The 27,505-nt window shown below is 49.0% G+C and overlaps 1 long non-coding RNA gene and 4 other non-coding genes across 5 annotated transcripts; all 5 read left to right on the top strand.

Annotated features, from left to right (window-relative positions):
* Positions 1–2,492: 2,492 nt before the first annotated feature.
* trnay-aua (transfer RNA tyrosine (anticodon AUA)) lies at positions 2,493–2,564 on the top strand. The gene has a single exon. It is a non-coding gene; the product is annotated as a tRNA-Tyr (tRNA).
* A 4,508-nt stretch (positions 2,565–7,072) lies between these two features.
* On the top strand, positions 7,073–7,144 carry trnay-aua (transfer RNA tyrosine (anticodon AUA)). The gene has a single exon. It is a non-coding gene; the product is annotated as a tRNA-Tyr (tRNA).
* Positions 7,145–16,139: 8,995 nt separating this feature from the next.
* On the top strand, positions 16,140–16,211 carry trnay-aua (transfer RNA tyrosine (anticodon AUA)). Its single transcript has one exon. It is a non-coding gene; the product is annotated as a tRNA-Tyr (tRNA).
* Positions 16,212–16,704: 493 nt separating this feature from the next.
* On the top strand, positions 16,705–18,183 carry LOC136758282 (uncharacterized). The gene is made up of 4 exons (XR_010819948.1): positions 16,705–16,979; positions 17,066–17,143; positions 17,253–17,411; positions 17,937–18,183. It is a non-coding gene; the product is annotated as an uncharacterized LOC136758282 (long non-coding RNA).
* Positions 18,184–20,758: 2,575 nt separating this feature from the next.
* trnay-aua (transfer RNA tyrosine (anticodon AUA)) lies at positions 20,759–20,830 on the top strand. The gene has a single exon. It is a non-coding gene; the product is annotated as a tRNA-Tyr (tRNA).
* Positions 20,831–27,505: the final 6,675 nt, after the last annotated feature.

Genomic DNA, 27,505 nt, shown 5'->3' with positions numbered 1-27,505 from the left:
GCTTGCAGTCTAAATCACCGGAGGAGGTTCTCCTCTGGCTGGTGTCTCCGGAGGCCTCAGTCACTTATCCCCGCCTCAGCCTGGCAGCAGCCGTTGCCCTCACCGCCCCCGTCCAGACCGCAGACGTTGAGCGGTTGTTCTCTGCCCTCAAGCTGGAAAAATAAAGTTAACATGATGTGTAATCTGCAATATACAGTATATGCCCCACCCCAGAACGTTCCAGGATTGTTCATATTATATGCCGACGGCACAATCACTGCATTCTCCATTCAATTCTCAACAGGTGAAAACGCCATTGAGGAACCGGCTCAAGAATGACCACCTCGACGTGTGCTGCAGGGTGGCCACTGACGGACCGGAGGCTGACGAGATAGACTACCGTGGCCTTGTCAGATCCTTTTCATTGAGTTGATTTAATACAAAGAGGACAGTGAAATGCTCTGAAGCAGGATGTGACCTCTGCAACTGACAGCCTCCCCTCTCCCAACCCCACACCCCTCTCCCTCAAACTCCCTCCCCTGCCCACCTTCCAGTGTTGTAATACAATTCTTTTTTGGTTTCAACCAGTTTTGTTAATGGGGATTCATTTATTCAAGCATGACAGACATTTGTGTTTATCCAACGGTCAGAAATAACAAGAAAACGCATAGATTTCTGTCATAAGGTAACTCACTGCCTTTACTGTACGTGGACCGATCATGCCTACTGTCGTGTGTAGTCACCCCCCAAGGGCCCATTCTGAGCCAGGAAAAACCCGAATACGAGCAGCGCGGCATTACATAAACAATGGAAAGGGCGCACTGTTGCACCCTGAAATATGACTTGGGCTTATCTATTGGAAGACCCTCCGAGCGCTACAATACTACTGAAAATGATACACGCCAGTCACAGGGCACTGCAGTTTGAATTCAAGATGCATCGCTACGTGTAAGCAAGTCATCCTTCGTCCATTTACTGTACACGGGTATGAAAGCAGACGGAAATGGTACATCAATATCAAAAGGTACAGCTGAGCCCAAATGAGTGTGAAAATGAGAAGTGAATGTACTTGCTACAGTACACGTGTTCAGTTTCAGCACACTGCAGAACAGTGGGGACTTGAATCAAGTCTTGGAAATCATGAAAGGCACCGACCACATCAGACCAGAGGAGCTTTTCCAGATCAGCGGGGACACACATGGAAATCGGGCTTCAGGGCTTTCGAGACGGAAAACAGGAGACACTCCTTCACACGGAGGGGCGTCACAGTCTGAACAAACTCCCCGGCGATGGGGTGCAAGCTGAACATTTGGGGACATTTAAAATCAGACTGGATAGGATCCTTGGATCACCAAACGAGCACGATGGCTCGAATGGCCTCCTCTCGTTTGTAAACTCTTATGTTTCTTATGTTCCAACTGCATTAGTAAGACATAAACGAGGCCTGTATCTGCCTTAACTACGCCAAGAAGCCACAGCAGAGCACTGCATCTACACAACACTCCCTACGATCACATGGACTATTCTGCACATTCTAAACACACCCATTTAAAAATACTTTCAATTAGACATACATACTTCCGGATGCATAGCTAGCATGACAATATACATTCGAAAAACAAATCAGTCAAACTGACAGCTTTCGTTGCAAAATCGTAGCACATCAAAAGCTGATTAAAAGGCTAAACGCAGCAGAAATAGATCGTTTCTTTCACTGACAAAAAAAAAAAACATACAACTAACAGGCTACATCATGTACATCAGTGTGTGGTAAAACGTGTGTGTATGTAAAAATCACTGTATTTCCAGCTGGAAAAGCAATGACCGATCTGCACCTCCCCTCCTGCATTTCCCGTCATGTGACCGAAGGGCGTCACAGCTGCAGCGCACATGCGCGCCTCTGGGGCAGAGTCTTCACTCACAGCTTTATCCGCGGAGCGGCACCGCTGGCGGCAGCTGACATTTTGATGGCGCACATGTTTTTGAGACTTGCGCTACTCACTGCAATAGGCGGGACAGTGGGGACCTCGATTTCTGTCCCCACGTTGTTGGTGTGCAGCCATAAAACTGTCCCCACAAAAGCAAGTACAAGCACTCGCTCACTCGCACCCCGGGAGTGCTGCGGCTACTCCACTCACCTGTGCTCCTAGCATAGCAGTCCTATACAAGCCACAGCCTCTCTGGCGTCTACAAAAGCCACAGGGCTGTTCCCGGGACATGAAGCGGCAGCGGCAGCTTTAGAGCCGCCATCAGACACGGGCCGGACACGGAGACGGGCTGTCTCTGGCGCAGGGGCTGCTGGGAGTGTTCTGGTTTAGCGCTGACGTCACTCAATGCCTGGATCGTCCCTTGTGGGGCTGATGTGCAGAGAACAAGACGATAGAGGCCGAATGTGCCGTCATGGAAAGCAAGAAGCATCACGTCACCACCCATTTCAATAGCCATGTGAAACCAGTTCACACGCGTTCACACAACTTTATCAGCCCCATACGAGCCGGACTCTCATCCATGGTGGGAGTATAGCTCAGCGGCAGAGCAGGTGACTATAAATCATTACGTCCCTGGTTCGAGTCCAGGTGCTTCCATCTTTTTGGACATTGTGAAAGATCACGTCTTATTTATTGCACTGCATTTCCATGGCATAAAACTCACCAGCACGACCATCCACTCGGCAACTTGAACGTGGGACGAGGGATCTGCTGTTTTGGGGAACAAAATCGCTGCGGCTCTTGCTCTGCATGAAGCGAAGGCTGAAGCGCGCAGAGACACAGGACGGCCGGCCGCTGTGCTACTGGTCCCGCCCCTCCTCCGCTGCGGCATCAACATTTCTGTGTGTTCTAGCTAAGTCGGTCTTGTCATTTTATCTCCATTGATTTATTTAAACATCAGCTACAGCCATCAGGACTTAACAATAATAACCCACACTGTTCAGTCAAGACAACTGTGACTTTATTGCTACACACCTCTGCACTCTGGGCAAGACTGAGGAAAGAAAAGCATATAAATATATATATATTGGTAATGACAGGCAGGATGGAAAAAGTGTTCAATCTCCAACAATTAAAACTGCAGGTTCGATTAACTGCCATAATGTGCGATACATATCTTTATTACATAACCAAGCGACTTTGATTGCAAAGTGTTACCTTTGCTTTTCAGGGAGGCAATCAGACAAGGTGGGAGAGCAGCAAGGAGGCGACAGATGTTGTCCGCCGGATCCTCCCAGCTCTGTCGGCAGACCTGTCTCTGCAGGCCAGGAAGGAGCCCACTGCTCATGGGCCCTTCAACTTTGCCACAAATGAGTTCTTTCCCCCCCGGCCCTGTGTCTGATGCAGGTAAGACAGTGACTTTTCTTCATAGCATTTGTACTTTCTATTTCTACACCGTTACTGTACTTTTCTACTATGAACTGACTTTTAAGGTGCTGCACGAGAAGCTGCACAGGCAGTTCCAGATCTTCCAAACAAGAGCCCCTATCTTCTCTCAAGTGGATCAGGAGGTATGTATGTAGTTGTCGACAATAAAAGTCTAAAACGGTATACGTCTATAACAATGGAACGATGACTCCGCCATCTGTGACATGATTGTGTTGTAATTATGTATTATAGGTGACAGCACTGAAGGCATCCTTGGTCCTATTTAAGGAGAAGACCCAAGTTAGGGACAGGTGGAAGTCCTGGCTGACCTCCGACACCGGGCTGAAGGCACTCCAGGAAGAAATTCCTGCCCACTTAAAAGAGGGCATCTGGGAGAGGTTCCGGAAAACGGTATGAGATATATACAGTATAGATATATTATTATTACTATTATTATTATTATTATTATTATTATTATTATTATTGTTATTATTATTTTTTTTGGCAGATGCCCTTATCCAGGGCGACTTACAACATAAGTGTAAAACAAAGTGCAAAAAAAATACAGTTAAGTAAAAGGCATCAATCATTACAAATTCAATTAAACGAAACATAGCAATTCAAAATACATTTGACAAATTCCAATTTATAATTGAAACAAGCAAGTACAGTAAGTGACGCCCTACATCCTGGACGGTGAAAGCTAAGTGCTGTCAAGATGTAGGGTCACAGTCAAGGGCTACGGGAAAGGGAGCAAGCAGGAAAACAAAATCGAAAACACAAGAAGCATGATAAAACTGAGAAGTGCTATCTAGCAGGGATAGAGGACTCGTATTACAAGTACTATACAGTGTATATACTCTCTCTATATATAATATTTATAATCCATGAATTTGACATGATTTATTTTCATTCTAGGCGATGGAACCATTCCTCTCTATGCTTGTGGAAAACATCGATAACCGCTACCCCGGCACCAGTGCCCTGCAAAACGTTGGTGTTTTCACAGTGAGTAAACTGCTGGCAAACCCCGCTCCAAACTTTGGTCTGAAGGAGATGCGGGCTCTGGCTAAGCAGAGCCCCAGACTGGAGGAGTCTGTCCTACTCCAAGAGTGGGACGTACTCACGGACAGGGTCAAGAGCCCAGACCTAAGGGTCAGTGACAATTTGCAGTACGTTTCATAACTACCATTCAACATGGAAATAAGTCTTCATACTCAAATGACATTATTCCATCGTTTTTCTTTGCTTGCAGTCTAAATCACCGGAGGAGGTTCTCCTCTGGCTGGTGTCTCCGGAGGCCTCAGTCACTTATCCCCGCCTCAGCCTGGCAGCAGCCGTTGCCCTCACCGCCCCCGTCCAGACCGCAGACGTTGAGCGGTTGTTCTCTGCCCTCAAGCTGGAAAAATAAAGTTAACATGATGTGTAATCTGCAATATACAGTATATGCCCCACCCCAGAACGTTCCAGGATTGTTCATATTATATGCCGACGGCACAATCACTGCATTCTCCATTCAATTCTCAACAGGTGAAAACGCCATTGAGGAACCGGCTCAAGAATGACCACCTCGACGTGTGCTGCAGGGTGGCCACTGACGGACCGGAGGCTGACGAGATAGACTACCGTGGCCTTGTCAGATCCCTTTCATTGAGTTGATTTAATACAAAGAGGACAGTGAAATGCTCTGAAGCAGGATGTGACCTCTGCAACTGACAGCCTCCCCTCTCCCAACCCCACACCCCTCTCCCTCAAACTCCCTCCCCTGCCCACCTTCCAGTGTTGTAATACAATTCTTTTTTGGTTTCAACCAGTTTTGTTAATGGGGATTCATTTATTCAAGCATGACAGACATTTGTGTTTATCCAACGGTCAGAAATAACAAGAAAACGCATAGATTTCTGTCATAAGGTAACTCACTGCCTTTACTGTACGTGGACCGATCATGCCTACTGTCGTGTGTAGTCACCCCCCAAGGGCCCATTCTGAGCCAGGAAAAACCCGAATACGAGCAGCGCGGCATTACATAAACAATGGAAAGGGCGCACTGTTGCACCCTGAAATATGACTTGGGCTTATCTATTGGAAGACCCTCCGAGCGCTACAATACTACTGAAAATAATACACGCCAGTCACAGGGCACTGCAGTTTGAATTCAAGATGCATCGCTACGTGTAAGCAAGTCATCCTTCGTCCATTTACTGTACACGGGTATGAAAGCAGACGGAAATGGTACATCAATATCAAAAGGTACAGCTGAGCCCAAATGAGTGTGAAAATGAGAAGTGAATGTACTTGCTACAGTACACGTGTTCAGTTTCAGCACACTGCAGAACAGTGGGGACTTGAATCAAGTCTTGGAAATCATGAAAGGCACCGACCACATCAGACCAGAGGAGCTTTTCCAGATCAGCGGGGACACACATGGAAATCGGGCTTCAGGGCTTTCGAGACGGAAAACAGGAGACACTCCTTCACACGGAGGGGCGTCACAGTCTGAACAAACTCCCCGGCGATGGGGTGCAAGCTGAACATTTGGGGACATTTAAAATCAGACTGGATAGGATCCTTGGATCACCAAACGAGCACGATGGCTCGAATGGCCTCCTCTCGTTTGTAAACTCTTATGTTTCTTATGTTCCAACTGCATTAGTAAGAAATAAACGAGGCCTGTATCTGCCTTAACTACGCCAAGAAGCCACAGCAGAGCACTGCATCTACACAACACTCCCTACGATCACATGGACTATTCTGCACATTCTAAACACACCCATTTAAAAATACTTTCAATTAGACATACATACTTCCGGATGCATAGCTAGCATGACAATATACATTCGAAAAACAAATCAGTCAAACTGACAGCTTTCGTTGCAAAATCGTAGCACATCAAAAGCTGATTAAAAGGCTAAACGCAGCAGAAATAGATCGTTTCTTTCACTGACAAAAAAAAAAACCATACAACTAACAGGCTACATCATGTACATCAGTGTATGGTAAAACGTGTGTGTATGTAAAAATCACTGTATTTCCAGCTGGAAAAGCAATGACCGATCTGCACCTCCCCTCCTGCATTTCCCGTCATGTGACCGAAGGGCGTCACAGCTGCAGCGCACATGCGCGCCTCTGGGGCAGAGTCTTCACTCACAGCTTTATCCGCGGAGCGGCACCGCTGGCGGCAGCTGACATTTTGATGGCGCACATGTTTTTGAGACTTGCGCTACTCACTGCAATAGGCGGGAAAGTGGGGACCTCGATTTCTGTCCCCACGTTGTTGGTGTGCAGCCATAAAACTGTCCCCACAAAAGCAAGTACAAGCACTCGCTCACTCGCACCCCGGGAGTGCTGCGGCTACTCCACTCACCTGTGCTCCTAGCATAGCAGTCGTATACAAGCCACAGCCTCTCTGGCGTCTACAAAAGCCACAGGGCTGTTCCCGGGACATGAAGCGGCAGCGGCAGCTTTAGAGCCGCCATCAGACACGGGCCGGACACGGAGACGGGCTGTCTCTGGCGCAGGGGCTGCTGGGAGTGTTCTGGTTTAGCGCTGACGTCACTCAATGCCTGGATCGTCCCTTGTGGGGCTGATGTGCAGAGAACAAGACGATAGAGGCCGAATGTGCCGTCATGGAAAGCAAGAAGCATCACGTCACCACCCATTTCAATAGCCATGTGAAACCAGTTCACACGCGTTCACACAACTTTATCAGCCCCATACGAGCCAGACTCATCCATGGTGGGAGTATAGCTCAGCGGCAGAGCAGGTGACTATAAATCATTACGTCCCTGGTTCGAGTCCAGGTGCTTCCATCTTTTTGGACATTGTGAAAGATCACGTCTTATTTATTGCACTGCATTTCCATGGCATAAAACTCACCAGCACGACCATCCACTCGGCAACTTGAACGTGGGACGAGGGATCTGCTGTTTTGGGGAACAAAATCGCTGCGGCTCTTGCTCTGCATGAAGCGAAGGCTGAAGCGCGCAGAGACACAGGACGGCCGGCCGCTGTGCTACTGGTCCCGCCCCTCCTCCGCTGCGGCATCAACATTTCTGTGTGTTCTAGCTAAGTCGGTCTTGTCATTTTATCTCCATTGATTTATTTAAACATCAGCTACAGCCATCAGGACTTAACAATAATAACCCACACTGTTCAGTCAAGACAACTGTGACTTTATTGCTACACACCTCTGCACTCTGGGCAAGACTGAGGAAAGAAAAGCATATAAATATATATATATTGGTAATGACAGGCAGGATGGAAAAAGTGTTCAATCTCCAACAATTAAAACTGCAGGTTCGATTAACTGCCATAATGTGCGATACATATCTTTATTACATAACCAAGCGACTTTGATTGCAAAGTGTTACCTTTGCTTTTCAGGGAGGCAATCAGACAAGGTGGGAGAGCAGCAAGGAGGCGACAGATGTTGTCCGCCGGATCCTCCCAGCTCTGTCGGCAGACCTGTCTCTGCAGGCCAGGAAGGAGCCCACTGCTCATGGGCCCTTCAACTTTGCCACAAATGAGTTCTTTCCCCCCCGGCCCTGTGTCTGATGCAGGTAAGACAGTGACTTTTCTTCGGAGGCCTCAGTCACTTATCCCCGCCTCAGCCTGGCAGCAGCCGTTGCCCTCACCGCCCCCGTCCAGACCGCAGACGTTGAGCGGTTGTTCTCTGCCCTCAAGCTGGAAAAATAAAGTTAACATGATGTGTAATCTGCAATATACAGTATATGCCCCACCCCAGAACGTTCCAGGATTGTTCATATTATTTGCCGACGGCACAATCACTGCATTCTCCATTCAATTCTCAACAGGTGAAAACGCCATTGAGGAACCGGCTCAAGAATGACCACCTCGACGTGTGCTGCAGGGTGGCCACTGTCGGACCGGAGGCTGACGAGATAGACTACCGTGGCCTTGTCAGATCCTTTTCATTGAGTTGATTTAATACAAAGAGGACAGTGAAATGCTCTGAAGCAGGATGTGACCTCTGCAACTGACAGCCTCCCCTCTCCCAACCCCACACCCCTCTCCCTCAAACTCCCTCCCCTGCCCACCTTCCAGTGTTGTAATACAATTCTTTTTTGGTTTCAACCAGTTTTGTTAATGGGGATTCATTTATTCAAGCATGACAGACATTTGTGTTTATCCAACGGTCAGAAATAACAAGAAAACGCATAGATTTCTGTCATAAGGTAACTCACTGCCTTTACTGTACGTGGACCGATCATGCCTACTGTCGTGTGTAGTCACCCCCCAAGGGCCCATTCTGAGCCAGGAAAAACCCGAATACGAGCAGCGCGGCATTACATAAACAATGGAAAGGGCGCACTGTTGCACCCTGAAATATGACTTGGGCTTATCTATTGGAAGACCCTCCGAGCGCTACAATACTACTGAAAATAATACACGCCAGTCACAGGGCACTGCAGTTTGAATTCAAGATGCATCGCTACGTGTAAGCAAGTCATCCTTCGTCCATTTACTGTACACGGGTATGAAAGCAGACGGAAATGGTACATCAATATCAAAAGGTACAGCTGAGCCCAAATGAGTGTGAAAATGAGAAGTGAATGTACTTGCTACAGTACACGTGTTCAGTTTCAGCACACTGCAGAACAGTGGGGACTTGAATCAAGTCTTGGAAATCATGAAAGGCACCGACCACATCAGACCAGAGGAGCTTTTCCAGATCAGCGGGGACACACATGGAAATCGGGCTTCAGGGCTTTCGAGACGGAAAACAGGAGACACTCCTTCACACGGAGGGGCGTCACAGTCTGAACAAACTCCCCGGCGATGGGGTGCAAGCTGAACATTTGGGGACATTTAAAATCAGACTGGATAGGATCCTTGGATCACCAAACGAGCACGATGGCTCGAATGGCCTCCTCTCGTTTGTAAACTCTTATGTTTCTTATGTTCCAACTGCATTAGTAAGAAATAAACGAGGCCTGTATCTGCCTTAACTACGCCAAGAAGCCACAGCAGAGCACTGCATCTACACAACACTCCCTACGATCACATGGACTATTCTGCACATTCTAAACACACCGATTTAAAAATACTTTCAATTAGACATACATACTTCCGGATGCATAGCTAGCATGACAATATACATTCGAAAAACAAATCAGTCAAACTGACAGCTTTCGTTGCAAAATCGTAGCACATCAAAAGCTGATTAAAAGGCTAAACGCAGCAGAAATAGATTGTTTCTTTCACTGACAAAAAAAAAAAAAACATACAACTAACAGGCTACATCATGTACATCAGTGTGTGGTAAAACGTGTGTGTATGTAAAAATCACTGTATTTCCAGCTGGAAAAGCAATGACCGATCTGCACCTCCCCTCCTGCATTTCCCGTCATGTGACCGAAGGGCGTCACAGCTGCAGCGCACATGCGCGCCTCTGGGGCAGAGTCTTCACTCACAGCTTTATCCGCGGAGCGGCACCGCTGGCGGCAGCTGACATTTTGATGGCGCACATGTTTTTGAGACTTGCGCTACTCACTGCAATAAATACTGTTTATTAGGTTGAGTATTTTACATTTCTTAAAATAAAACAATTCCAATTTTAATACTTATGATTAAAATCATTTAAAATATCAATCATTAAAATCACTTAAAAAAATTTAAAATCTTTGTGATTTTAACTAAAACAATTAACTTTAAAATAAACGTGCTCAAATCAAATAAACAAAACGTGATAAAAGCAAAAAATTGCACACCAACAAAAGAGTCAAATACATTGAAAATAACTGAAAATGCATTGAACAAATTAAAAAAACAATTAAAAAGGAAAAAATAAAAAACAAACAAAAAAAGTCCAATGCATTTTAAATTAAACCCAAAACGGTCAATGTATTTGACAACAAAATATAACAAAACTATTTAAAAAAAAAACCTGAACAATGTGAATTAAAAACAACTAAATCTTTAAAAACAATTAAGATTCGTTTTTTAAAATCTTTTTAAAACAGTCATCCGTAAAATCTTTAAAAGATCTTGGACTCGGGCTCCAGCAGGGGGAACTAACCGTCCCCGGAGGTGGGTCCCATCATGGGATCCTGAGCTCCCCCAGATCTTGTATGCGCCAGTTCTTGTAGGCTTCCTCCTTGCCCCTCTGATGGACCTCCAGATTGACATAGTCTCTTACAAACACCATGCCCCTCCGCGCGATGACGATCGGGTCCAGCTCCTGCTTATTGAACAAACAGATGTTCCGTCCCTCCCACAGTGCCTGCTTCACTGCGCAGACGACAAGCCACCAGCACCTCAAGGTAGATGAAGAGATTCCCTTGGCTGGACCGTATAGGATCTGCTGGGCGGTCGCCCGCGCAGGAACGGCGAACCTGTGGAGGAACGGAGAAAACAGGAGCCAGACCCTGTGGGCGGAGGGGCACTCACTAAAGATGTGAGCCTCCGTCTCCTTCCCCAGGCAACCCTTATAGGGGCAGGTGTCATAAGGAGCTATGCCCCTTCTGTGCATGAACACTCGGGTGGGGAGACACCGACTCACAGCCATCCAGGAGACATCTTTCTGCGTGTTCGTGAGGCAAACGTGCGTAGCGTTAGCCCAGATAAACCGGCAGGTTTCGGGAGGGAAATCTTCTATCCGGCTGGTCTCCTGGGTAGATCTCATCTGACTACAGATGGTCTTATAATCCCAGGAGGCCAGCACGACTTTATGGAGGCCTACTTCGAGCGCAAAGGCTCGGAGCGCCCTGTAGAACGGCGGGGGATCCCACGAGTGCGGCCTGGTGTTATCCATGGCGCAGAGGCCGAATGGTCTCAGGCTGCTGGCAAAATAAAAGCGGTTCATGAAACTCACTTTCTTGCCAGCAGCCTGGATGTTCTTGACCACATAGGCCAGCCCCTGCGCCTTTATCAGCCGCACAACGTCCGGGACCCCCCTGCCTCCATCCAGGGTACCCTTCACCATCTGCACTCTTTTCAGCCTCTCCATTTTGCTCCCCCAGACAAACCGAAATATAATTCGGGTCACTAGTTTTGCGATAACCTTGTCTGGGGGGAAGATCATTCCTACGTAGAGGAGTATCGGGAAGAGGATGGCCTTTACGACCAGCACCTTACCGGCCATCGTCAAGGTCCTTGTGCTCCAGCCGTGGATCTTCCTTTGGACCTTTGCTATGGCCTCCTCCCAGCTCCGGGTGCCCGTGTTGGTCCCGTCGATCGTGATCCCCAGAACCTTGATAAACGGCTTCACAGGGAACACGGTCGGCGGGCCCCGGCCGACAGGCCATGCCCTGGAGAGGTAGACCTCGCTCTTGGCCTTGTTCACAGCGGCCCCCGTCGCCCTGCAGAAGCCGTCCAGCAGTTCCTCGACCCTGGCCACGGACGGAGCGTCCGTGCAGACCACGGCCACGTCGTCCATATAGGCCAGGGCCTTCAGTTGCTCTCCGCCGGAACCCGGGAGATGGAAACCTGTCACCCGGACGTCCCGGCGGATCGCCTGCATGAACGGCTCCAAGCAGAGGACGTACAGCAGGGCCGACAGGGGACAACCCTGCCGGACCCCCGACCTGACCGGAAATGGTTCGGTCAGGTGGCGGTTCACAAGGACCCTGCTGCTTAGGCCGCTGTAGATGATCTTGACCCACTTCCTCAGGCCAAGAGCGAGACCCATCCTCTCCATAACAAGCTGCAGGTATTCGTGGCCCACTCTGTCGAAGGCTTTCTCCTGGTCCAAGCTGATTAGGACCAGGGGAAGCCCTCTCTCGTTCGAGTAGGCCACGACATCCCTGAGCAGCATGGCGTTGTCGGCCGCCGATCTCCCCCGGGCACCACAGACCTGGTCGGGACCCACGACTTGAGGGAGTGGCCGCTGCAGCCGGAGCGTCAGTGCTTTGGCCAGTATCTTGTAGTCGGTGCACAGGAGGCTGACTGGCCGCCAGTTCCTCAGATCTTTCGGGTCTCCCTTCTTGTGAAGAAGGGAGAGGATACTCTTCTTCATCGAAGGGGCCAATCTGCCCTCTCTGTACATCGACCCCAGGACCTGGCCCAGATCTTCCTTAAGCACCTCCCAAAAGATCTTATAGAACTCAGCAGGGATCCCGTCGGGACCCGGTGTCCTTCCAGAGTTAAGACTCTTTATCACCTGGGAGAGTTCAGTGGTGGTGATCTCTGGATCCTCCTCCTCCTCCTCGTCCCCCTCATTGCGGGACTCCAACAGGGACAGAAAGTGATGGATCAGATTTTGATCCACCACCTTCTGGTAGTACAACTCCCTGTAGAAATCCCGCACCACTGTCTCAACAGCCTCTCTGCCCTCCACCTCTTGCCCCGAGGAGTCGATCATGGAGGACATTGCAGGCCGCCTCTCCTTCGTTTTCTTGAAGAAGAAGCGGCTGCATTTCTCATCGTCCTCCATGATGCGGACCCTGGAAAGGACCTTGATCTTTTCTTGCTCCTCCCGATAGAGGGCGGAGAGACTCAGTTTGACCCGGGCCACCTCCTCAGCTAGGTCGAAGCCTCTGAGCTGTAAAAGACTCAGGCGCTGGAGGCGGGCGTTTAGATGGGAATATCTCGCCCGCCTCTCGCGAGCTTTCCGTTTCCCCAGCTGAATGAAGTAGCCCTTGGTTCTTTTCTTCATCATCTCCCACCACTCTATGGGAGAATCAAAAAGGTCCTTCAGGGTCCTCCACTCCTCGAGGCGTCTGCTAAAGGTCTTAATCACACGAGGGTCATCGAGCAGAGAGGTGTTGAGCTTCCAGACCCCAGGCCCCGACTCCCGTGTGCTCGGAATGAGCACCTCTGTCGTCAGGAGCCTGTGGTCTGAAAAGAAGACCGCCTCCGAAGACATGGCGGTCCTCTCCAGTGGCTTGCTGAGGAGGACGAGATCTATCCTGGAGAAGGAGGAGCCAGAAGAACTCACCCAGGTGAACAAGGGGACCAGGTCCCGACCTGCGTTGCAGAGTTCAAAGTCCTCCACGAACGCAGCGAGGTCCCTGCTGGATCTATCGTTGCGGGGCTTACTCCGGTCTACATCCCTCAGAGCACAGTTGAAATCACCTGAAATGATAACTGGCAAGGTGCCGATCAGGAGCGGGCGTAGCTGAGGGAGAAAGAGGACTCTCTCTCTCTGGCTGGTGGGGGCATAGACATTGACCAGCCTCAATACAGCCCCCTTGTATTTAAAATCGAGGCTGGCCAGTCTGCCCGCCTCTATAACCTTAAATGTTTTAACTGTTAAGAAGGGGTTTTTCAGGAGTACGGCAATCCCGTCCGCTCGGGACACATTGGACCTCGACCAGAAGGATTCTCCTAGGGTCCAAGTGTCCCGGAGATCTTTATATTCTTTTTGGAACGGGATGCCGCACTCCTGCAAACAGATAATATCCGCCTTCATTCCAGCCAGAGAGTTTAAAACATCGGTCCTCTTTTTCACCTCAGCAATGCTCCTCACATTTATTGAAATAATGGTTAATGCCATAATGGCTGTGAGGGCATACCCGCTCCGTAACAATCATGTAAAGAAACCTTTCTCTTCCCCACTCCTCTCTTCTCCCTCACCTAGCTTAGCGCTAGCACCCATCATTTCAATCATTTGCCTCACCGCTTGATCCTCTAGGAAGACTATGGGGGGGGCTCGGCTCCCGCCACCCGGTAAGGCTGGCAAAACTCCACTGGGCTCAGGGCCCGTGGTGCTGGAGGTTCTCCCTGGTTCCTTTGAGGCCGAGGCCCGACGAACAGATGGCAGGGCAGAGGCTTTATGTACAACTGGGGAGAAAACTGTGTAGACCCCGCTAGTTGTTCTTTTAACTAATGGTGGGGGAGGGGGTGGTCTCTCCCTTCCCGGCTGTCTGCCGCCGCAGGCCTCCTCCCCCAGCGCCAGTGACCTTGCCATCACGTCCCTGATGTCTTTCTGGGAAAGGACACTGGCGCCGACTCTCATCTCCTGAGGACCTGCGGCTCTCCCACTACTGCCGGGAGGGCATACCTGACCCCTCCCCTGGGAGAGTCTCAGTTGTGGGGCAGGAGGAATGTTATTTCTAGGGGGCCTCTCATCTACCAGGCTGCCCACTCGGGGCAGTGGAGAAGGCCCACCACTCTCCTCTCCGGAGTCAGAGTGGGGCGTATAGAAATTAGAGGGAGGGGACTCTGGAGCGGGGGAGGAGCCGGCAGGGGGGGGAGAATCTGCAGAATGGACCCTTTTTTTCATCATACCCCCCCTACCCATGCTCCTCTTCTCTGCCCTCCTTCTCTTCCCCGCTACCACTGTCCACTCTCCCTCTGCCTCCACTTCTGACCCAGAGTCAGAGAGGGAACCTATGAGGCTCCTGAGGATTGTTTCCTCTCTACCCCCATCTTGGGGTATCACCTTTGGAGGAGCCTCCGCTTGATTTTCTCTCTCTCCACCACCCCCGAGGGCCCGCGCCCTGTTTGCATAGGAGGAGGGACAATTCCTAAAGAGATGCCCTCCCCCACCGCACAGGTTGCAGGCCCTCTCCTGCTTGCAGGCCCTGGTCTGATGTTCTCCGCCGCAGACCTTGCACTTAACAACAGTACAGGCTGCGGCTAAATGACCCAGGGCCCCGCAGTTTCTACATAATTTGGGCATGCCATGATAGAAGACAAGCCCCCTATTTGCTCCTAAAACCACGGTGCTTGGTAGATGGCGTACTCCGCCGATGGCGGCCACTTCCACCTGCAGGCGCACCTGCCACCGCCGAGCACCGGTCCAGACCCCATCCTCATCATTAACTCTCCTGCTTTCAGACAGGATCTCACAGTGTCTCCTCAGCCATACTTCTACGTCGTACTCTGCCACTGCTTCGTTGTAAAACTGAATTGTTACAATTTTAATTTCTCTATCTGTCAGGGCATCGACCACAAAGTCATTCAGGGGCATGCTGTCTTTTTTTTCCCTATACAGGTTCCAAAAACTCTCCAGCACTTGAGGGTTCTTAAAGCTCACCTCGAACACGTCCCTAGGTCCAGGCAGTTTTACCACACAGTTCAGCTCAGAAGGGGCAAAGCCCAGGCCCCTCTGCAGCACGGACCTGCTGAACTCCAGCCGGGTGAGGGCCGCGGTCTCGGCTCCAGCCTCACGGCTGAAGCGCACCGCATTATGGCGCCTCACACCGGCGGTTCGCTGGGCCATGCTGCGCTTTTCCTACCTGGGAGAAGGGTCGGGAGGCTCTCAATCCGGAGGTCGGGGCAAGTCCACCTGGCTGGGGAGCAGCTTCCACCTCCGGGGCTCTTGCAGGGAGCGGGCCTGGCGGGGAGAAGTCCGGGCCCTGGCTGCAGGAGGCCTCCCTCAGGGACGTTGCCGATCGGCCTGTTCGGTCCCTGGAATCCGAGGCCTCTCCTGGATCCTGGCTGGTGACGTCAGCGGGGAGCAGTCCTGGTCAGGCCGGGCTCCGGGTAGATGGTCGGCCGGGCTTCTGGATGGGAACCACTCCGTGAGGAGTCCTCCGACTCCTCTGGCTAGGTCCCCTGTCGCTCCCGGTCCGTCCCAATCTCCACTCGCCTCGGCCTCCGGACCGCTCCAAGGACCCAGGACTCTGCAGCTCTGTCAACTGGCACCTCCCCGTCTCGTCTGGTCTGGCCTGATGGATCAGCTCCCTGCAAGGAAAAAAGAAAGACTGTCAAATACAGCTCTAAAAGCCCCCTGCTGGACAAAGGTTTCTCTCACTATTGGACGATAGAGGCCGAATGTGCCGTCATGGAAAGCAAGAAGCATCACGTCACCACCCATTTCAATAGCCATGTGAAACCAGTTCACATGTGTTCACACAACTTTATCAGCCCCATACGAGCCGGACTCTCATCCATGGTGGGAGTATAGCTCGGCGGCAGAGCAGGTGACTATAAATCATTACGTCCCTGGTTCGAGTCCAGGTGCTTCCATCTTTTTGGACATTGTGAAAGATCACGTCTTATTTATTGCACTGCATTTCCATGGCATAAAACTCACCAGCACGACCATCCACTCGGCAACTTGAACGTGGGACGAGGGATCTGCTGTTTTGGGGAACAAAATTGCTGCGGCTCTTGCTCTGCATGAAGCGAAGGCTGAAGCGCGCAGAGACACAGGACGGCCGGCCGCTGTGCTACTGGTCCCGCCCCTCCTCCGCTGCGGCATCAACATTTCTGTGTGTTCTAGCTAAGTCGGTCTTGTCATTTTATCTCCATTGATTTATTTAAACATCAGCTACAGCCATCAGGACATAACAATAATAACCCACACTGTTCAGTCAAGACAACTGTGACTTTATTGCTACACACCTCTGCACTCTGGGCAAGACTGAGGAAAGAAAAGCATATAAATATATATATATATATATATATATATATATTGGTAATGACAGGCAGTATGGAAAAAGTGTTCAATCTCCAACAATTAAAACTGCAGGTTCGATTAACTGCCATAATGTGCGATACATATCTTTATTACATAACCAAGCGACTTTGATTGCAAAGTGTTACCTTTGCTTTTCAGGGAGGCAATCAGACAAGGTGGGAGAGCAGCAAGGAGGCGACAGATGTTGTCCGCCGGATCCTCCCAGCTCTGTCGGCAGACCTGTCTCTGCAGGCCAGGAAGGAGCCCACTGCTCATGGGCCCTTCAACTTTGCCACAAATGAGTTCTTTCCCCCCCGGCCCTGTGTCTGATGCAGGTAAGACAGTGACTTTTCTTCATAGCATTTGTACTTTCTATTTCTACACCGTTACTGTACTTTTCTACTATGAACTGACTTTTAAGGTGCTGCACGAGAAGCTGCACAGGCAGTTCCAGATCTTCCAAACAAGAGCCCCTATCTTCTCTCAAGTGGATCAGGAGGTATGTATGTAGTTGTCGACAATAAAAGTCTAAAACGGTATACGTCTATAACAATGGAAGGATGACTCCGCCATCTGTGACATGATTGTGTTGTAAGTATGTATTATAGGTGACAGCACTGAAGGCATCCTTGGTCCTATTTAAGGAGAAGACCCAAGTTAGGGACAGGTGGAAGTCCTGACTGACCTCCGACACCGGGCTGAAGGCACTCCAGGAAGAAATTCCTGCCCACTTAAAAGAGGGCATCTGGGAGAGGTTCCGGAAAACGGTATGAGATATATACAGTATAGATATATTATTATTACTATTATTATTATTATTATTATTATTATTATTATTATTATTATTATTATTATTATTGTTATTATTATTTTTATTGGCAGATGCCCTTATCCAGGGCGACTTACAACATAAGTGTAAAACAAAGTGCAAAAAAAATACAGTTAAGTAAAAGGCATCAATCATTACAAATTCAATTAAACGAAACATAGCAATTCAAAATACATTTGACAAATTCCAATTTATAATTGAAACAAGCAAGTACAGTAAGTGAGGCCCTACATCCTGGACGGTGAAAGCTAAGTGCTGTCAAGATGTAGGGTCACAGTCAAGGGCTACGGGAAAGGGAGCAAGCAGGAAAACAAAATCGAAAACACAAGAAGCATGATAAAACTGAGAAGTGCTATCTAGCAGGGATACAGCACTCCTATTACAAGTACTATACAGTGTATATACTCTCTCTATATATAATATTTATAATCCATGAATTTGACATGATTTATTTTCATTCTAGGCGATGGAACCATTCCTCTCTATGCTTGTGGAAAACATCGATAACCGCTACCCCGGCACCAGTGCCCTGCAAAACGTTGGTGTTTTCACAGTGAGTAAACTGCTGGCAAACCCCGCTCCAAACTTTGGTCTGAAGGAGATGCGGGCTCTGGCTAAGCAGAGCCCCAGACTGGAGGAGTCTGTCCTACTCCAAGAGTGGGACGTACTCACGGACAGGGTCAAGAGCCCAGACCTAAGGGTCAGTGACAATTTGCAGTACGTTTCATAACTACCATTCAACATGGAAATAAGTCTTCATACTCAAATGACATTATTCCATCGTTTTTCTTTGCTTGCAGTCTAAATCACCGGAGGAGGTTCTCCTCTGGCTGGTGTCTCCGGAGGCCTCAGTCACTTATCCCCGCCTCAGCCTGGCAGCAGCCGTTGCCCTCACCGCCCCCGTCCAGACCGCAGACGTTGAGCGGTTGTTCTCTGCCCTCAAGCTGGAAAAATAAAGTTAACATGATGTGTAATCTGCAATATACAGTATATGCCCCACCCCAGAACGTTCTAGGATTGTTCATATTATATGCCGACGGCACAATCACTGCATTCTCCATTCAATTCTCAACAGGTGAAAACGCCATTGAGGAACCGGCTCAAGAATGACCACCTCGACGTGTGCTGCAGGGTGGCCACTGACGGACCGGAGGCTGACGAGATAGACTACCGTGGCCTTGTCAGATCCCTTTCATTGAGTTGATTTAATACAAAGAGGACAGTGAAATGCTCTGAAGCAGGATGTGACCTCTGCAACTGACAGCCTCCCCTCTCCCAACCCCACACCCCTCTCCCTCAAACTCCCTCCCCTGCCCACCTTCCAGTGTTGTAATACAATTCTTTTTTGGTTTCAACCAGTTTTGTTAATGGGGATTCATTTATTCAAGCATGACAGACATTTGTGTTTATCCAACGGTCAGAAATAACAAGAAAACGCATCGATTTCTGTCATAAGGTAACTCACTGCCTTTACTGTACGTGGACCGATCATGCCTACTGTCGTGTGTAGTCACCCCCCAAGGGCCCATTCTGAGCCAGGAAAAACCCGAATACGAGCAGCGCGGCATTACATAAACAATGGAAAGGGCGCACTGTTGCACCCTGAAATATGACTTGGGCTTATCTATTGGAAGACCCTCCGAGCGCTACAATACTACTGAAAATAATACACGCCAGTCACAGGGCACTGCAGTTTGAATTCAAGATGCATCGCTACGTGTAAGCAAGTCATCCTTCGTCCATTTACTGTACACGGGTATGAAAGCAGACGGAAATGGTACATCAATATCAAAAGGTACAGCTGAGCCCAAATGAGTGTGAAAATGAGAAGTGAATGTACTTGCTACAGTACACGTGTTCAGTTTCAGCACACTGCAGAACAGTGGGGACTTGAATCAAGTCTTGGAAATCATGAAAGGCACCGACCACATCAGACCAGAGGAGCTTTTCCAGATCAGCGGGGACACACATGGAAATCGGGCTTCAGGGCTTTCGAGACGGAAAACAGGAGACACTCCTTCACACGGAGGGGCGTCACAGTCTGAACAAACTCCCCGGCGATGGGGTGCAAGCTGAACATTTGGGGACATTTAAAATCAGACTGGATAGGATCCTTGGATCACCAAACGAGCACGATGGCTTGAATGGCCTCCTCTCGTTTGTAAACTCTTATGTTTCTTATGTTCCAACTGCATTAGTAAGACATAAACGAGGCCTGTATCTGCCTTAACTACGCCAAGAAGCCACAGCAGAGCACTGCATCTACACAACACTCCCTACGATCACATGGACTATTCTGCACATTCTAAACACACCGATTTAAAAATACTTTCAATTAGACATACATACTTCCGGATGCATAGCTAGCATGACAATATACATTCGAAAAACAAATCAGTCAAACTGACAGCTTTCGTTGCAAAATCGTAGCACATCAAATGCTGATTAAAAGGCTAAACGCAGCAGAAATAGATCGTTTCTTTCACTGACAAAAAAAAAAACCCATACAACTAACAGGCTACATCATGTACATCAGTGTGTGGTAAAACGTGTGTGTATGTAAAAATCACTGTATTTCCAGCTGGAAAAGCAATGACCGATCTGCACCTCCCCTCCTGCATTTCCCGTCATGTGACCGAAGGGCGTCACAGCTGCAGCGCACATGCGCGCCTCTGGGGCAGAGTCTTCACTCACAGCTTTATCCGCGGAGCGGCACCGCTGGCGGCAGCTGACATTTTGATGGCGCACATGTTTTTGAGACTTGCGCTACTCACTGCAATAGGCGGGACAGTGGGGACCTCGATTTCTGTCCCCACGTTGTTGGTGTGCAGCCATAAAACTGTCCCCACAAAAGCAAGTACAAGCACTCGCTCACTCGCACCCCGGGAGTGCTGCGGCTACTCCACTCACCGGTGCTCCTAGCATAGCAGTCGTATACAAGCCACAGCCTCTCTGGCGTCTACAAAAGCCACAGGGCTGTTCCCGGGACATGAAGCGGCAGCGGCAGCTTTAGAGACGCCATCAGACACGGGCCGGACACGGAGACGGGCTGTCTCTGGCGCAGGGGCTGCTGGGAGTGTTCTGGTTTAGCGCTGACGTCACTCAATGCCTGGATCGTCCCTTGTGGGGCTGATGTGCAGAGAACAAGACGATAGAGGCCGAATGTGCCGTCATGGAAAGCAAGAAGCATCACGTCACCACCCATTTCAATAGCCATGTGAAACCAGTTCACACGCGTTCACACAACTTTATCAGCCCCATACGAGCTGGACTCTCATCCATGGTGGGAGTATAGCTCAGCGGCAGAGCAGGTGACTATAAATCATTACGTCCCTGGTTCGAGTCCAGGTGCTTCCATCTTTTTGGACATTGTGAAAGATCACGTCTTATTTATTGCACTGCATTTCCATGGCATAAAACTCACCAGCACGACCATCCACTCGGCAACTTGAACGTGGGACGAGGGATCTGCTGTTTTGGGGAACAAAATCGCTGCGGCTCTTGCTCTGCATGAAGCGAAGGCTGAAGCGCGCAGAGACACAGGACGGCCGGCCGCTGTGCTACTGGTCCCGCCCCTCCTCCGCTGCGGCATCAACATTTCTGTGTGTTCTAGCTAAGTCGGTCTTGTCATTTTATCTCCATTGATTTATTTAAACATCAGCTACAGCCATCAGGACTTAACAATAATAACCCACACTGTTCAGTCAAGACAACTGTGACTTTATTGCTACACACCTCTGCACTCTGGGCAAGACTGAGGAAAGAAAAGCATATAAATATATATATATTGGTAATGACAGGCAGGATGGAAAAAGTGTTCAATCTCCAACAATTAAAACTGCAGGTTCGATTAACTGCCATAATGTGCGATACATATCTTTATTACATAACCAAGCGACTTTGATTGCAAAGTGTTACCTTTGCTTTTCAGGGAGGCAATCAGACAAGGTGGGAGAGCAGCAAGGAGGCGACAGATGTTGTCCGCCGGATCCTCCCAGCTCTGTCGGCAGACCTGTCTCTGCAGGCCAGGAAGGAGCCCACTGCTCATGGGCCCTTCAACTTTGCCACAAATTAGTTCTTTCCCCCCCGGCCCTGTGTCTGATGCAGGTAAGACAGTGACTTTTCTTCATAGCATTTGTACTTTCTATTTCTACACCGTTACTGTACTTTTCTACTATGAACTGACTTTTAAGGTGCTGCACGAGAAGCTGCACAGGCAGTTCCAGATCTTCCAAACAAGAGCCCCTATCTTCTCTCAAGTGGATCAGGAGGTATGTATGTAGTTGTCGACAATAAAAGTCTAAAACGGTATACGTCTATAACAATGGAAGGATGACTCCGCCATCTGTGACATGATTGTGTTGTAAGTATGTATTATAGGTGACAGCACTGAAGGCATCCTTGGTCCTATTTAAGGAGAAGACCCAAGTTAGGGACAGGTGGAAGTCCTGGCTGACCTCCGACACCGGGCTGAAGGCACTCCAGGAAGAAATTCCTGCCCACTTAAAAGAGGGCATCTGGGAGAGGTTCTGGAAAACGGTATGAGATATATACAGTATAGATATATTATTATTACTATTATTATTATTATTATTATAATTATTATTATTATTATTATAATTATTATTATTGTTATTATTTTTTTTTTTGGCAGATGCCCTTATCCAGGGCGACTTACAACATAAGTGTAAAACAAAGTGCAAAAAAAATACAGTTAAGTAAAAGGCATCAATCATTACAAATTCAATTAAACGAAACATAGCAATTCAAAATACATTTGACAAATTCCAATTTATAATTGAAACAAGCAAGTACAGTAAGTGAGGCCCTACATCCTGGACGGTAAAAGCTAAGTGCTGTCAAGATGTAGGGTCACAGTCAAGGGCTACGGGAAAGGGAGCAAGGAGGAAAACAAAATCGAAAACACAAGAAGCATGATAAAACTGAGAAGTGCTATCTAGCAGGGATACAGCACTCCTATTACATGTACTATACAGTGTATATACTCTCTCTATATATAATATTTATAATCCATGAATTTGACATGATTTATTTTCATTCTAGGCGATGGAACCATTCCTCTCTATGCTTGTGGAAAACATCGATAACCGCTACCCCGGCACCAGTGCCCTGCAAAACGTTGGTGTTTTCACAGTGAGTAAACTGCTGGCAAACCCCGCTCCAAACTTTGGTCTGAAGGAGATGCGGGCTCTGGCTAAGCAGAGCCCCAGACTGGAGGAGTCTGTCCTACTCCAAGAGTGGGACGTACTCACGGACAGGGTCAAGAGCCCAGACCTAAGGGTCAGTGACAATTTGCAGTACGTTTCATAACTACCATTCAACATGGAAATAAGTCTTCATACTCAAATGACATTATGACCACCTCGACGTGTGCTGCAGGGTGGCCACTGTCGGACCGGAGGCTGACGAGATAGACTACCGTGGCCTTGTCAGATCCTTTTCATTGAGTTGATTTAATACAAAGAGGACAGTGAAATGCTCTGAAGCAGGATGTGACCTCTGCAACTGACAGCCTCCCCTCTCCCAACCCCACACCCCTCTCCCTCAAACTCCCTCCCCTGCCCACCTTCCAGTGTTGTAATACAATTCTTTTTTGGTTTCAACCAGTTTTGTTAATGGGGATTCATTTATTCAAGCATGACAGACATTTGTGTTTATCCAACGGTCAGAAATAACAAGAAAACGCATAGATTTCTGTCATAAGGTAACTCACTGCCTTTACTGTACGTGGACCGATCATGCCTACTGTCGTGTGTAGTCACCCCCCAAGGGCCCATTCTGAGCCAGGAAAAACCCGAATACGAGCAGCGCGGCATTACATAAACAATGGAAAGGGCGCACTGTTGCACCCTGAAATATGACTTGGGCTTATCTATTGGAAGACCCTCCGAGCGCTACAATACTACTGAAAATGATACACGCCAGTCACAGGGCACTGCAGTTTGAATTCAAGATGCATCGCTACGTGTAAGCAAGTCATCCTTCGTCCATTTACTGTACACGGGTATGAAAGCAGACGGAAATGGTACATCAATATCAAAAGGTACAGCTGAGCCCAAATGAGTGTGAAAATGAGAAGTGAATGTACTTGCTACAGTACACGTGTTCAGTTTCAGCACACTGCAGAACAGTGGGGACTTGAATCAAGTCTTGGAAATCATGAAAGGCACCGACCACATCAGACCAGAGGAGCTTTTCCAGATCAGCGGGGACACACATGGAAATCGGGCTTCAGGGCTTTCGAGACGGAAAACAGGAGACACTCCTTCACACGGAGGGGCGTCACAGTCTGAACAAACTCCCCGGCGATGGGGTGCAAGCTGAACATTTGGGGACATTTAAAATCAGACTGGATAGGATCCTTGGATCACCAAACGAGCACGATGGCTCGAATGGCCTCCTCTCGTTTGTAAACTCTTATGTTTCTTATGTTCCAACTGCATTAGTAAGAAATAAACGAGGCCTGTATCTGCCTTAACTACGCCAAGAAGCCACAGCAGAGCACTGCATCTACACAACACTCCCTACGATCACATGGACTATTCTGCACATTCTAAACACACCGATTTAAAAATACTTTCAATTAGACATACATACTTCCGGATGCATAGCTAGCATGACAATATACATTCGAAAAACAAATCAGTCAAACTGACAGCTTTCGTTGCAAAATCGTAGCACATCAAATGCTGATTAAAAGGCTAAACGCAGCAGAAATAGATCGTTTCTTTCACTGACAAAAAAAAAAAACATACAACTAACAGGCTACATCATGTACATCAGTGTGTGGTAAAACGTGTGTGTATGTAAAAATCACTGTATTTCCAGCTGGAAAAGCAATGACCGATCTGCACCTCCCCTCCTGCATTTCCCGTCATGTGACCGAAGGGCGTCACAGCTGCAGCGCACATGCGCGCCTCTGGGGCAGAGTCTTCACTCACAGCTTTATCCGCGGAGCGGCACCGCTGGCGGCAGCTGACATTTTGATGGCGCACATGTTTTTGAGACTTGCGCTACTCACTGCAATAAATACTGTTTATTAGGTTGAGTATTTTACATTTCTTAAAATAAAACAATTCCAATTTTAATACTTATGATTAAAATCATTTAAAATATCAATCATTAAAATCACTTAAAATTTTTTAAAATCTTTGTGATTTTAACTAAAACAATTAACTTTAAAATAAACGTGCTCAAATCAAATAAACAAAACGTGATAAAAGCAAAAAATTGCACACCAACAAAAGAGTCAAATACATTGAAAATAACTGAAAATGCATTGAACAAATTAAAAAAACAATTAAAAAGGAAAAAATAAAAAACAAACAAAAAAAGTCCAATGCATTTTAAATTAAACCCAAAACGGTCAATGTATTTGACAACAAAATATAACAAAACTATTTAAAAAAAAAACCTGAACAATGTGAATTAAAAACAACTAAATCTTTAAAAACAATTAAGATTCGTTTTTTAAAATCTTTTTAAAACAGTCATCCGTAAAATCTTTAAAAGATCTTGGACTCGGGCTCCAGCAGGGGGAACTAACCGTCCCCGGAGGTGGGTCCCATCATGGGATCCTGAGCTCCCCCAGATCTTGTATGCGCCAGTTCTTGTAGGCTTCCTCCTTGCCCCTCTGATGGACCTCCAGATTGACATAGTCTCTTACAAACACCATGCCCCTCCGCGCGATGACGATCGGGTCCAGCTCCTGCTTATTGAACAAACAGATGTTCCGTCCCTCCCACAGTGCCTGCTTCACTGCGCAGACGACAAGCCACCAGCACCTCAAGGTAGATGAAGAGATTCCCTTGGCTGGACCGTATAGGATCTGCTGGGCGGTCGCCCGCGCAGGAACGGCGAACCTGTGGAGGAACGGAGAAAACAGGAGCCAGACCCTGTGGGCGGAGGGGCACTCACTAAAGATGTGAGCCTCCGTCTCCTTCCCCAGGCAACCCTTATAGGGGCAGGTGTCATAAGGAGCTATGCCCCTTCTGTGCATGAACACTCGGGTGGGGAGACACCGACTCACAGCCATCCAGGAGACATCTTTCTGCGTGTTCGTGAGGCAAACGTGCGTAGCGTTAGCCCAGATAAACCGGCAGGTTTCGGGAGGGAAATCTTCTATCCGGCTGGTCTCCTGGGTAGATCTCATCTGACTACAGATGGTCTTATAATCCCAGGAGGCCAGCACGACTTTATGGAGGCCTACTTCGAGCGCAAAGGCTCGGAGCGCCCTGTAGAACGGCGGGGGATCCCACGAGTGCGGCCTGGTGTTATCCATGGCGCAGAGGCCGAATGGTCTCAGGCTGCTGGCAAAATAAAAGCGGTTCATGAAACTCACTTTCTTGCCAGCAGCCTGGATGTTCTTGACCACATAGGCCAGCCCCTGCGCCTTTATCAGCCGCACAACGTCCGGGACCCCCCTGCCTCCATCCAGGGTACCCTTCACCATCTGCACTCTTTTCAGCCTCTCCATTTTGCTCCCCCAGACAAACCGAAATATAATTCGGGTCACTAGTTTTGCGATAACCTTGTCTGGGGGGAAGATCATTCCTACGTAGAGGAGTATCGGGAAGAGGATGGCCTTTACGACCAGCACCTTACCGGCCATCGTCAAGGTCCTTGTGCTCCAGCCGTGGATCTTCCTTTGGACCTTTGCTATGGCCTCCTCCCAGCTCCGGGTGCCCGTGTTGGTCCCGTCGATCGTGATCCCCAGAACCTTGATAAACGGCTTCACAGGGAACACGGTCGGCGGGCCCCGGCCGACAGGCCATGCCCTGGAGAGGTAGACCTCGCTCTTGGCCTTGTTCACAGCGGCCCCCGTCGCCCTGCAGAAGCCGTCCAGCAGTTCCTCGACCCTGGCCACGGACGGAGCGTCCGTGCAGACCACGGCCACGTCGTCCATATAGGCCAGGGCCTTCAGTTGCTCTCCGCCGGAACCCGGGAGATGGAAACCTGTCACCCGGACGTCCCGGCGGATCGCCTGCATGAACGGCTCCAAGCAGAGGACGTACAGCAGGGCCGACAGGGGACAACCCTGCCGGACCCCCGACCTGACCGGAAATGGTTCGGTCAGGTGGCGGTTCACAAGGACCCTGCTGCTTAGGCCGCTGTAGATGATCTTGACCCACTTCCTCAGGCCAAGAGCGAGACCCATCCTCTCCATAACAAGCTGCAGGTATTCGTGGCCCACTCTGTCGAAGGCTTTCTCCTGGTCCAAGCTGATTAGGACCAGGGGAAGCCCTCTCTCGTTCGAGTAGGCCACGACATCCCTGAGCAGCATGGCATTGTCGGCCGCCGATCTCCCCCGGGCACCACAGACCTGGTCGGGACCCACGACTTGAGGGAGTGGCCGCTGCAGCCGGAGCGTCAGTGCTTTGGCCAGTATCTTGTAGTCGGTGCACAGGAGGCTGACTGGCCGCCAGTTCCTCAGATCTTTCGGGTCTCCCTTCTTGTGAAGAAGGGAGAGGATACTCTTCTTCATCGAAGGGGCCAATCTGCCCTCTCTGTACATCGACCCCAGGACCTGGCCCAGATCTTCCTTAAGCACCTCCCAAAAGATCTTATAGAACTCAGCAGGGATCCCGTCGGGACCCGGTGTCCTTCCAGAGTTAAGACTCTTTATCACCTGGGAGAGTTCAGTGGTGGTGATCTCTGGATCCTCCTCCTCCTCCTCGTCCCCCTCATTGCGGGACTCCAACAGGGACAGAAAGTGATGGATCAGATTTTGATCCACCACCTTCTGGTCGTACAACTCCCTGTAGAAATCCCGCACCACTGTCTCAACAGCCTCTCTGCCCTCCACCTCTTGCCCCGAGGAGTCGATCATGGAGGACATTGCAGGCCGCCTCTCCTTCGTTTTCTTGAAGAAGAAGCGGCTGCATTTCTCATCGTCCTCCATGATGCGGACCCTGGAAAGGACCTTGATCTTTTCTTGCTCCTCCCGATAGAGGGTGGAGAGACTCAGTTTGACCCGGGCCACCTCCTCAGCTAGGTCGAAGCCTCTGAGCT

Source organism: Amia ocellicauda, chromosome 9 (assembly GCF_036373705.1).
Source record: "Amia ocellicauda isolate fAmiCal2 chromosome 9, fAmiCal2.hap1, whole genome shotgun sequence".
Lineage (NCBI taxonomy): Eukaryota > Metazoa > Chordata > Actinopteri > Amiiformes > Amiidae > Amia > Amia ocellicauda.
Note: the sequence above shows the minus strand (reverse complement) of the source record. Positions and strands in the feature narration are given on the sequence as shown.